Here is a 13,952-nt window from a genome sequence, read left to right as displayed (position 1 = left end):
TTCTTCGTCTGTAAATGAATTCAAGAACAGGTATGATTGATATTGTTTCGATAGTTTGGGTCTCCCGCGATGAGTCCACTGACTCCATGGAAATACCCGTAATAATAATAATAATAATAAAATGAATGTATGTCTGTTAATTATAAGTGTTTTTTGTTTGCTTGTTTATTTTGCAGGAGGAAAATCTTGTTAGCTTCATATGAGATCAGATAACTTACTTTCAGCTGAAATTCTTTATAAAGATTCTTTGAATTCTCAATGGGATTCAATTCCAGTTCTTTCCAATCAAAGAACATCATCACTATATGATGATGTTTATGCTGTTAAACTCTTTAGCCAACAGTTATTTGTTAATAGTTAACTGCTGGCACAGTTATAAAAACAAACAACAACTACGTCACTGCAGGATTCACTCCTGCAGTATAAGAGCAATGCCAAAGTTCATCACTGACAAAAATTCCCTTCACTTTTTTAGACAGTTTCAGCTGACATTAGCACAAAACGTTTATATAAAATATGATTTTATATAAAAATATATTTTATGTAAAATGTGAGACCAAGATTCAACATGACAACATTGAAGGTCTACTTGTTACTCCATGCACACAAACACTAAGGAAAGCAAAGTACAGTAACAGTATTTATACATCAAGCTGCCTCAGAGCCAGAACTTGAATAGTAAAACTGGAATAAACAGCAAACAAGTGCACTGGCAAAAATAAGATAATAAGACAGTGCACTTAGCTGAATTACAGGCAGCATGAGTGCCTCTGCAGCACAGCTGGAAGAATGACTGAATAATGTGCCTTTGAAAAAGAATTGAATTTGATTCTCATTGTGAAAAGCAACAAGGCTTTTTCGATTAGAAACTTGAATTTATCATCCCACATACAAGCAAGTCAGACAAAGAACACATGCAATTAACAGCCAAAACTGCTGTTGTGGCCAATAGATAGTGAATGTGTAAATTAGAGATCATGTAGAGTAGATGGTGAGTTGTGTCATGAGTAATGCCTTCCTGCAATTAGCTGTTAGACTCCTCAGAGGCACCAGATAACAAAATAATAATATATGAACATAATAAGTAGCACAATCTTTGCATCAATCGCCAACAAAACGTTGCCAATCATTTAGGGTAGGTAGAAAAAATTCACATATATGTGACATACAAATATACAAATATAAATATAAACATAATTAAAATATTTTAATGTTAATAATATACACACACACACACTACACACTAAGACTTTCCATCAGTTATATATTGAACAAATGATTTAGGCAGAGAGAGAATGAGAGAATGTAAGAATGGATATCAGGAAGTTACTCAGCACTGTTTCTGTTGCGCTGTCATCTTGTAACAGTGTAAGAGAAAAGTAGTGTGTGACCATGGTGTGATAGTGTCAGAGCTGACATGATGAGCAGATAATATCAGGTATGTTACAACCGAGAAATTTCCCCAAATCAGAAAGAATTAAAGATCCTCAAAAAATTGCAGTATAACAAAAACATCATGATAGTTAAAGGAGATAAAGAAAATCCATCAGTAGTGATCACAGATGAATACATAACAAAAATGAACAACCTATTAGAAGATTTCACTACCTGCACAGCTTTAGACAGAGATCATATGTAGCAGACACACACACACACACACACACACACACACACACACACACACACACACACACACACACACACACACACACACACACACACACTAAAACAAGTAACTTAGAAAGTTACTCAACTAGCAAGTAGAAAAAATTAGAAATCTATAACATCAAAACATCCTTTAGCCAAAGAATTTATGGAGCACCAAAAATTGATAAACTGGATGTTCCATTACATCTTATTGTAGTTGAAAGAGATTCTATAACCTCAAACTTAGTAAAATATCCATCAAACCTAGTAACTCCACACATAGGAAAAACAAAATCATATGTGAAGAATACCTTACATTTTATTGAAAGGGTAAAGAGTTTAAATATAGAACCTTCAGATGTCCTAGCCAGATTACATGTCAGTCTGTTCTCCAGTATCTGTAGAGATGGCATAGTAGATTCGATTCAGAAACTTTTTTTCTCTGGATATAGATAAATATTGGGAACAAACAGAAAGACTTGCTATAGATCCCTCCCCCTCCTATTACCATCTCTTCTGATTTTCCCTTTCAGTCGTTTCCGACTGTAGGTGACTTTGTAGGCAATGCCCACAAAGTATTCCTCGTGAAATTTTTACAGGGTAGTTCACCATTGCTTTCCCCAATCCCCCAATTTTATCCGGGCTTAGGACTGGCCTATGGCTGGGACGTATTAATGACTGTAATCTGTGTGTATTCACGGGGCAGGTTTTTCTGTTCTGGGGGACAAAAAACCTGAGTTTCCGGATGAAAAAAAACCCTACCTCCATATGAGACCGGCTAACTCACCTTTAGTCGAAAGAGACCAGATAAAGGTTCCTCACATCTCTGATGGGAATCAAACCCAGATCTTTCCGACCAAAGGGCTTCATCTATACTGACTGAGCTAAGGAGGCTCTACGTTCTCTTGAAAATGTCTTTATGAACAACTTCAAAAAGAATGCTATTAAAAATATCATTAAAAACCAAAAACGTGTATTATATTGAGGACATTCATTATTTGGTCATGAGCAACAGTGGACTAGAAAGCAATTTAAAGATTATCTGAAAAGCTTGCACCATTCACTCTTGAACTGGAAGATCACAGAAAATTACCATTCCTTGACATCATTCTTAAGGTATCAGAAGAAGAAAACCGAATCTTTTCAGTATACAGAACTCAAAAGATCTGAATATCGATCATTTCAGTATACAGAAAACCTGCCACAACTAGATGCTTACATGCTACTTCACACCACCTTCCATTCAAAGGATAGGCATGACAGAAACGATAAGGAAGAGATATTAGAATATTTCTAATACATCAGAAAAAAGCAATTAAGAACTTCTTTACAGTACTTTAAGGCATATTCTCTCCCTCGATAAGAATGAACTAAAGATGATTAACAAAATTCTTTGTTAATCAAAAGACACCTCTGAGAGTTCCATCAAATAAACAAGATTTCAAAAATGCAATCATGTTACCTTACATCAAGAATGTTAAGGACAAAATTGCTACATTGCATCATAATTAAAATGCAAAAATGGATTCTTTCAAAATATATAAGATTTCAAAGTTCTTTATCATCATCATAATCATCATAAAATTCCTGCCATGTACCCTCGAGAGGTGTACAGGATATGATAGTACTACATGAAAAATTTATATCATTACTAACTTCCTATCTACAATTTTCCAACAAATCACACTGTTACCTGTCAAGACTACAGCATTATCAGATCTTATATTTCTATTTTCTAAGGCATTTTTACCGTATCAATCACCTATATCTTGGTCTTCCTTTGGGTCCTGCCACCTGGCTGAGAACACTTGTTCTGCTAATCTTTCCTCTCCCATTCTGTTTAAGTGGCCATATCACCTGAGATTAGGTCTGCTAACACATTCCTGGATGCTAACAATGTCAAGTTCTTTCCTAAATATCCTCGTTTTTCATATAATATTGCCATTGATCCATAAATTAAAACTGGTTTGAACACTGTCTTGTAAACAGCTAATTTAGTGTTTTGACTAATTTCTCTCTAATTCCATATAAATTTATTCAGTTGATTTCCTACCATACCAGCTTTATTGATTCTATTGTCTATTTCCATATTTAATTCTTATATTTATGAAGAGCTCAGGAGACAGCTTGCGGGTGTAGCATGGAATGAGGAGTTGGCTGGAAAAGAGATCAATGCAGCTTGGGGGATTTTCAAAAACTATTTAGTAGATGCAATGTCTAAATGTATTCCAAGGGTGAGAAGATTAAATAAGTTAGGTGTGAGATGGATGAATAAAGAGATTAAGCATGCGATACAGAGAAAAAGGGCATTGTGGAGGCGCATAAGAAAAGTGTAAGTAACCAATTTCATGAGGTTCTGCTAATCAAAGACCAGGCAAGGAGGGTGACTTGGTTGGTAAGAGTAGCTAAAGAGAGGTATGAACAGCAGTTAGCTAATAAAGCCAAAAAGAATCCTAGGGAGTTCTTTCGATATGTAGCCAGCAAAAGAAAGAATGATTATGGAAAGATGACATTAATTGGAGGAAATGGTATAAAGACAGCTGTTGCAGAATGTGTGGTGGAGATACTTAATGAGCAGTTCATAAAGATCATTCAATCTTGTGAATGTGACTTCATGGAGAGATTGAGAGCAGTTGATGATGGGGAGGAGAGACTGACTGTAGGTGAGCAACAGGTGTTTGGGGAGTTGAGTAAACTAGATGTAAGTAAGGCTGTGGGACTTCATAATATATCACCGCATATATTCTGAAGGAATGTGCCAGAGAGTTGACACCTGCCTTGACATATTATTTTAATACGAGTCTTGCACTTGGTCAAGTTCCTAAAGAGTGGAAGGAGGGCAAGATTGTGCCAATTCATAAAGGAGGTGATTGAACACAAGCATCAAATTATAGGCCTGTCTCCGTGTCAGATGTTGTGGTTAAGTTGTTGGAGAAGCTTCTGAGAACTAGGATCCAGAGTTGGGTTGACAACAATGGTATAATCTTTGATGGATTTGCTAAAGGCAGGTCATGTTTTAGTAATCTACTTACTTATTACAATAAGTAACTGCTTCCTTGGACAGAGGAGAAGGATACACAGTCATATACTTGGATTTTGCAAAGGCTTTTGATAGAGTACCTCATGATAAGTTGATAGTCAAACTAGTGCAGATGGGGTTGGATATTAGATTAGTGCATTGGATTGGAGACTGGCTATCTGATAGGTATCAACAAGGTGTGTATGGGGGTGCGATATCCAGGAAAAGGAAAGTCACTAGTGGAGTGCCTCAGGGGTCTGTTTTAGGGCCATTACTATTTAATTTGTATATTAATGACATTGGCGAAGAGATGGATGGAGATATTCAGTTGTTTGCAGATGATGCAAAGTTGGGTCGAACCATAAAGAGTAGTGAAGATGTTGTGGCCTTGCAAGAAGACTTGAATAAATTGAGTGACTGGGCAAGCAAATGGGGATGTGAGTGCAATGTTGCAAAATGTAAGGTTTTAAAATTCAGAAAATAAAGATGGGATGCAGAATTTATGCTTGGTGAGAATATATTGATGGAGGTAGAGGAAATAAGAGATCTGGGGGTGATAGTGGATGAGGATCTAAAATTTAGGGGACACATTGCCAAAATTGTGAAGACAAAACAAAGACTTCTGGGAATGACGCAGAGGACACTGACGTGTAGAAGTTGGGAGATTCTTGTTCTGTTGTATAAGGCTTTGATTAGGCCACACATGGAGTATCGTGCCCAGATTTGGTCACCGGGTTTTCAGAAGGATGAAGAGATGTTGGAAAGGGTCCAAAGGCGACTGACTAAGGTAGTTTCTGACCTCTGGAATGTTGAGTATGAGGAAAGATTGAGAAGATGTAAAATTACATCTAATTTTTAATTACATTAAAGAGAAGGAAGAGGGGAGATATGATAGACACTTACAAGTTGGTAAGGGGTTGTTATAAGATCAATGGTGGAGAAGTTCTACAGAGAATAGTGGGAGATCAGGGAAGAACCATAGGTCATCCCTGGAAACTGTATAAAGAGGGTGTGAGAGGCAGGTTTTTTTCGTGCAAAGTTGTGAATGATTGGAATGCCTTGCCTGAGAGTGTGGTGTCTGCAAGCAGTTTGAGTGTGTTTAAGACAAGGTATGATGAGATGTGTGTGTGTGATGACAAAAGGACCTCCCAGATGAGTCTTTGACTCCATGAGGTCTTGGGAAATAATAATAATAATAATAATTCACATCTTCACTATAAACCTGCCTATTGTTTCAGGCACAGTTTTTAGTGAAGTTCTATAGGTTGTTCTATAGGCTCTCCATTCACAATGCAGTTGATATTTTCAACGTTCTGGCATATTTTCGTTATCTTTGTGTTATGGCTGATTTTCATATCAAATTTATTACAACAGTTATTCAATTTAGTCAGGGAATCTTGCGGATTTGTACTGGATCGATTGCATAATTCAAAGACCTGAGATTAACATTTTCCAATTTTGATATCAGATTTAATACCACTTTTCTTCATAATGTGATCCATATAGATAATGAATAACAAGGATAATGTTCATCCTTGTCTGACACCAGATTTAACATTAAACCATCTTCCTGTACTTTCTTCAATTCTAATTGCTGACTTACAACTGAAATAAAGACTAAGTATTGCTTGATATAATGCCCTATTGACACAATATAAGTGTAGCGTTTTGAATAGCTTCTCTCTTGGCACCTTATCGTATGCCTTTCCAGATCTTCAAAACCTAAATACCGATCTTTGTAATTATTATTATTACCTCAAGACCTCATGGAGTCAAAGACTCATCTGAGAGGTCCTTTTATCACACACACACACACACACACACACACACACACACACACACACACACACACACACACACACACACACACACAAAAAAAAAAACATCATACCATGCCTTGAACACATTCAAACTCCTTGCAGACACCACACTCTGAGGCAAGGCATTCCAATCATTCACAACTCTGCACGAAAAAAACCTGCCTCTCACTCTCCTACTCACACCCTCTTTATACAGTTTCCAGGGATGACCTCTGGTTCTCCCCCAATCTCCCATATTTTCTGAAGAACCTCTCCAGCATTGATCCTATAACAACCGCTTAATAACTTATAGGTCTCTATCATATCTCCCCTCTTCCTCGTGTCCACCAGACTGCAAGTTGCATCTTCTCAATCTTTCCTCATACTCGACATTCCAGAGGTCAGAAACTACCTTAGTCTATCGTTTTTGGACCCTTTCCAACATCTCTTCATCCTTCTGAAACCCAGGTGACCAAATCTGGGCACAATAGTCCGTGTGTGGCCTAATCAAAGCCTTATACAACGGAACAAGAATTTCCCTACTTCTAAACTTTAATGTCCTCTGCATCATTCCCAGAAGACTTTGTGTTGTCTTCACAATTTTGGCGATGTGTCCCCTAAATTTCAGATCACTTATCCACTATCACCCCCAGATCTCTTATTTCTTCCATCTCCAACAATATATCCTCACCAACCATAAATTCTGCATCCCATCTTTGTTTTCTAAATTTTAAAACCTTACATTTTGCAACATTGAACTCACATCCCCATTTCCGTGCCCAATCACTCAATTTATTCAAGTCTTCTTGTAAGGCCACAACATCTTCACTACTCTTTATGGTTCGTCCCAACTTTGCATCATCTGCAAGCAACTGAATATCTCCATCCAAATCTTCACCTATTTTGTTAATATAGAAGTTAAACAGCAATGGCCTTAAAACAACCCCAGAGGCACTCCACTAGTGACTTTCCTTTTCCTGGATATCGCCCCCCCCATACACAACTTGTTGTGTATGGGGGAGCAATATCCAGGAAAAGGAAAGTCACCAGTGTAATGACTTTCCTATCAGATAGCCAGTCTCCAATCCAATGCACTAATCTAACATCCAACCCCATCTGCTATAGTTTGACTATCAATTTATCATGACATACTCTATCAAAAGCCTTTGCAAAATCTATGTATATTACTGTGTATCCTTCTCCTCTCTCCATGGAAGCAGTCACTTTATTGTAATAAGTAAGAAGATTACTAAAACATGACCTCCCTTTAGCAAATCCATGCTGTCCTTCATAGATAATACCATTGTTGTCAACCCAACTCTGGATCCTAGTTCTCACAAGCTTCTCCAACAACTTAACCACAACACCTGACACGCAGATAGGCTTATAATTTGATGCTTGAGTTCAATCACCTCCTTTATGAAGTGGCAAAATCTTGCCCTCCTTCCACTCCTTAGAGACTTGACCGAGTACAAGACTCGTATTAAAAAAATATGTCAAGACAGGTGTCAACTCCTTGGCACATGACTCGTATTAAAAAATATGTCGTGACCTCCCGTGATGAGTCTTAGGACTCCTTGGAGGTGTCACGAATAATAATAATAATAAAAGACAGGTGTTAACTCCCTGGCACATTCCTTCAGATACGTGGCAATATATTATCAAGTCTCACAGCCGTATTAACATCTAGTTTACTCAACTCCTCATACACTTCTTGCTCACTTACAGTCAGTCTCTCCTCCCCATCATCTACTGCTCTCAATCTCTCCATGAAGTCACATTCACAAGATTGAAAGACCTTTATGAATTGCTCATTAAGTATCTCCATCACACATTCTGCACATTCTGACATTCAGTTTATTTCCCCTTTTTATATATGAGTATTTATATATGAGAGCTCTACTCCAATCATCATGATTGGAGTATAGCTCTCATATATAAATAGTACACATATATATAGGGCCTGGACAGAGGGAATTCATCCATATCCAGGCCTTCTGAACTATGCAGTGCACAGATTTGGTCTCCTTGGTTTTCATATGGATGAAGGGATATTGGAAAGAGTCCAAAAATGATTAACTAAGATGGATGATAGTGTCTAGAAATACCAGATCAATGCAAATGAGGTTTTTCATAGAATGGGGAGAGATAGAGGACAAGAGGCCATCTCTGAAAGATGTGAGTAGAGGGAAGGGATAATTAATAAGTAGTTTTTTCGCATGGAAAGTCGTGGGTGATTGGATATTATGCTAGTTCAACACAATATTTCATGACTAGTTTATTATCTTCCAAAGTAGTCTCTCTGGCCTCTAATTCAATCAGTTCTTACATTTGGTTTCTTTTAAATCTCCTAAATGCATTATTCTACCAATATCTTGAGTTGTCTTCTTCTTCTTCTGGATCTTTTTTCCTGCAATTTTTGATCAAAACATATTTTGCTTTAAGGACACAATATATTCTTATTCCAGGGGTGTATAAAGTATCACAGTGCCTGGTGGGTGTGTTCTTCAAGGTGGGCTAACAGAGAGGAAAATCTTTTAACCCAGCTTGAAAAACATTGGAAATAAATATGTATGCTACAATCAATTATTTTCCTATATAATTGATTCTGACTTGCAATAATGATTGCAAGTCTTATGCAGAAGTCATTACAAGTCTGAGAAAGTATTTTAGTTGTCAGCATCAACAATGAAGCACTCCCTGAACCTCAACAAGTGCAAAATTTACTGAAAATTTGGGAAATGGTCATTTTAGGCTCAACTTTAGCATAACAACTACATACAATTCAAATTCAGCCCTAACAATATAGTAGAATAATACTTCTTTTGCCTTACAGTTTCAAATAATTTCCATAATTACTTAATTTTTCATGCCTTGGGTGTGTGACAAGTGCAGCAGGTTTTTTTTTTTTTCCTTTCCTTAGGAGTGCAATAAACAACACACTAGTTTGAAATCCAACAAAATATCACCAGCTTAATAAATTATTATATTTTTTTTATGGTGTTGCAAGTTAATATACCACTTCTTCTGGATCTTTTTTCTTGCAATTTTTGATCAAAACATATTTTGCTTTAAGGACACAATATATTCTTATTCCTTGTAAAGATGTTGTTCAGACATTGTACAGAAACACATAGGCATGGTAGAAAATATTATTTATTCATCATTTAATATTATATATTTCAGAAAGAATACCTAATGCATCTTCAGCTAGAAAGGACTATCAGCTTTTTTAAGACAAAGGTAAAATGAAACAATCAGCTACTCATTCAAGGCATACTCTATATCCCAGAGATGACATGCATTAGAGAAAGAAATCTGTTCAAGTGTAACATCAGACAGAATGAGATGAACAGATGAAAACTCATGTTCCATTTGAACACATTCCTTTCTATTATGCATATCATCTCTGGGATGTAGAACATGCCTTGAATCTGATTGTCATATGTTTTTACTTTGTCTTAAACCAACTTGTAGTTCTTATTCACTGAAGATATATGGAATTATTCTTTCTGAAATGTCTGATGCTTAAATGATCCACAAATAATATTTTATATAGCTTACACGTTTCTATATTAATATCATTAATGATCAAAACTAATAAAACCTGGTCAGTCAGAGGCCCTGGTCGGTTCTCTGCATTCCTTTAAAAGCTATGTGGAGGTCTCATCTCAGTTATACAGCTTTGACACTTAAGCACCCCAAATCTTAATCCACCCAAATCCCCACATCCTTCAATAAAGAAAACAGGAGTATTTAAATTCATTGCTCTTGTGGCATTCGCTATGTAGGCTATAGAGGATGGTATGGAAAGATTCACATGCCTGAACACATGAAGGATGTTGAGAAAAAAAGAAAGCACAGATCAAGATTAGCCTTCTACAGAACAAATACTGACAGTTTGAAAAAAAAAAAACCAAAAAAAAAACATTAATCATAACTGTTTTATAGTGGTTTTCATAAATTAAGAAACAAAGAGAGAAATCACAACAACTTAAAAACTGTATGATAATTTTTTATGTAATTCAGTGAAAAGCAACAGTATGATATGAGATGTGAAAGAAACAACCCCAAAAATTATAAATAAATAGTTTAATAAAAATGAGACTGTCAAGGTGCCTCAATAAGGAATGTGGTTGCTTCTTTTAGCAATACAACACTCAAAATATGTTTCATACTGTTTATAATAGTATCCAGCAGCTCAGTTGGTAATAACAACCATTGCTCCTGCAGAGTTCACCTAAATTCCTCAAGATTTTGGGGAGAGGTGGTGAAAGAAGTAAGATGTCTACCTAGAGCATCCCAGACATGCTTGATAGGATTAAAGTCAGAAGACCTGGCTGGTGAGATCATGTGCACGATATTCTCTTCTTGAAGATATCGATCCACAAGCTTTGCTCGATGAGGATGAGCAGTATCGTCTTGTAGGATACATATCTTCCCTATCACACTCAGATACAGACAAACAGAAGTCCAGAATATTGTCTCTTTAAGCTGCAACATTCTCATGGTTCTGCCAGTAAGCACATATAGGGGAGGATGACTCCTGTTATCATCCCCCCCCCCCCGGAGTCACACCCATTGAGATGCCTCCCGGAACCATCACACTACCTCCACCACGTACGTGGCCCTTTCACAGATATTAAAGGGATGATAACATATTCCTTGTTCTCTCCAGATCAGAGCATGCCTGGTATCACTTTGTCGAACAAATCGGGATTCATCTATAAACAATACCAACCCCCATTGGTCTTGGATCCAGTTAACATGGCACCTGGTCCATTTCAAACATTTTTGTGACGTGGGGTTGGGGCACACAGACTACTAGTCACCAATCATACAAACTACTTTCATGGAGCTTTCTGCACACAGCGGAAGCAGATATCAATGATCCTGTAGCCTTTGTGAAGTCAGATCATAGCTAATTCAGAGCAGCAATCCTGTTTGGGCAAGCAGATAATTGGAGATATCAATCATCCCCTGTAGTTATAGTACATGCCCTTCCTTCACTGTATTTCTGCGATGCTGTTAGTGACTGATGAAATTGGTTCCACAGTCTGCAAACCGCAGAATGACTCACATGCCACCATCTGGCTACCTATGCCTGATTTTGGTCGATCTCCAGTCTTATGATGGCTCCATATGAATTCGTCAGTTAAATAACATCATGCAGCCATGTACTAGAATTCTGTTACCATGAAATGTCTTTTCCTCACTCCAGACACAAAATGAAAAATTACTTCAAAATGTTTGCTTTTATGCTGTGGCTCATTTGCATATACTGTTGACAGGACCACTCTTTTGTTTATAATAACCAGATTTGCAACACTTTTTACGTAATATATCTGACTTTCATATGTTTTTCCTTTTTTTATCTCTGAGTTAATATGATCTTTATCTTTATTTCTTAATTTATGGAAACTAGTGTATGTAAGAAAATTAAATCAGCCTTTAAAAAAAAGTACATAAATCAAGTGGATATTAAATCCAGCATTATTTCAAAGCCGAATGCATAAACTATGAAAGTTTCATACGAAATTTGACCAGAGAGCTTACGGGAATACACTCACTGGCATTTATGAGTTGCCCTAGCGAGGACCATATAGAAAACACTTGCCCAAGCATCCATATAATTCGCCTTCTACTGGTCCATTTTGATAAGGTTTCACTGGCCTGACAGCTGTTTCAAACTGGTTGGTTCTCCTCAGAGACCAGGCAGATACTTAAGTAAAGCCCTCTCTAAAAATCAGACGATCCCCTGTACCACTCCCTACGAGTGACTGAAAGATCATCCAACTCAGTTCTGGTTCCACTAAGTGACAGGCTCACCCTACTACTGAGCAGAACCGCTCATATTCCTGGGAAAAGCATCCACTGACAAAGCCCCACATGGGCCAAGCCTGAAAACACTTCCCCCTGGAGACTCAAGTTGCTCTCTCTCAAGACAAACCCCCTGAAATCTTAAGCCCCCCCCCCTTCACCGAGAGCTAGACTCAAAAGAAACCTTACGAGAGCAAAAACCCTCTTTCAATACTAAAGAACTTGAAGTGTTGAAGAGGTGTATTTTTAATAAGCAAACTCTTGGTCAGTGCATAAAGTATTTACTAAAATAAAGAGCCAAAAGGCTTCATTTCAGCGATGCAAAATTATATAAATCAAGTGGATATTAAATCCAGCATTATTTCAAAGCCGAATGCAGAAACTATGAAAGTTTCGTACAAAATTTGACCAGAGAGCTCACAGGAATACACTCGCCGGCATTTACGAAATGCCCTAGTGCAACCTTATATGATTGCATGCCCAAGCGTCCATATATTCGCCTTCTATTGGTCCATTTTGAAATGAAGCCTTTTGGCTTCGTTTCATTCAAATTACTGAAAGATTTCTATAAGATTGATCCAGAAGATATTTTTGAAAATATGACTGGTGGTGGGAGGACTAGGGGCCATGAATGGAAGCTGGGCAAGAGCGTGGTTGACAAGGGTGTTAGAGCTAGGTTTTTTACTTGGAGAGTGGTGAATGAGTGGAATAAGCTTCTAGAGTCTGTTGTAGGTGCTACGACCGTGAATGAGTTCAAGGCAAGGTATGATAGATACTGTGTCAATGTCGAATAGTTATTCTTGACATGATGTTAGGGCTTCCCTCGATGAGTCTGTCGACTCCTTGGAGTTGTCCGGAACAACAATAATAATAATAATAAAAATACGTTAAAAAAATATTTAAATAAATGGTCTGTATTTGAACAAGGTCTAACAAAAAACAAGGTTAAATCGTATACTTTGTTTGGTCTGCATTCATCAAAAGTCTAACAACTGTGCAACTCGGATATGACAAGATTTATGGCACAGAATATTACAGAAACAACTAGCATTGTTCAAGCACTTGCAAATCAGTTAATATAACATTTTTTGTCACTCTGGTTATATGTATTAGTTTGTTGAATTTCTTATAACATCTGTTATGTTTAATTATTTTTTCCAGCTTTTTTTATACAAGTTTTGTACCCTTGATAATGTAAGTCCAACAACTAACAAAAAGTTATTGAGTTATGGTGTTTATTTTAATAAAATCTATATTAGAAACATGTATTGTCCATACTAGAAATTAAATGAAGATTTGCTAAAACATGGAAATATTAGTCATCAACTCAAGAGTTTCCTGTGTGGTAGAGGTTGGGTAGATATATATATATATATATATATAGAGAGAGAGAGAGAGAGAGAGAAAGAGATGGAAATAAGAAGTAATGGGGAAGAACAGGAACATAATTCAACTGAAGAGATGAATAGTGTGTATAGGGAAGAGAATAAGAGAAGGAGAGACCTGGAAATACAAGACAAGGGAGTCTTGTATTTCCTTATATACAGTACAAGGAAAGGTTGAGAAGATGCAATTTACAGGGTCTAGTGGATAGGAGGAAGAGGGGGAGATATGATAGAGACCTACGTTAGTAAGGGGTTGTTATAGGATCAATGATGGAGATGTTC

Source organism: Typopeltis vanoorti, chromosome 5 (genome assembly GCF_054136105.1).
Source record: "Typopeltis vanoorti isolate ZY-2024b chromosome 5, IOZ_Tvanoo_1.0, whole genome shotgun sequence".
Lineage (NCBI taxonomy): Eukaryota > Metazoa > Arthropoda > Arachnida > Uropygi > Thelyphonidae > Typopeltis > Typopeltis vanoorti.
The sequence above is the reverse complement of the archived record's forward strand: the minus strand, read 5'-3'. Positions refer to the sequence as shown.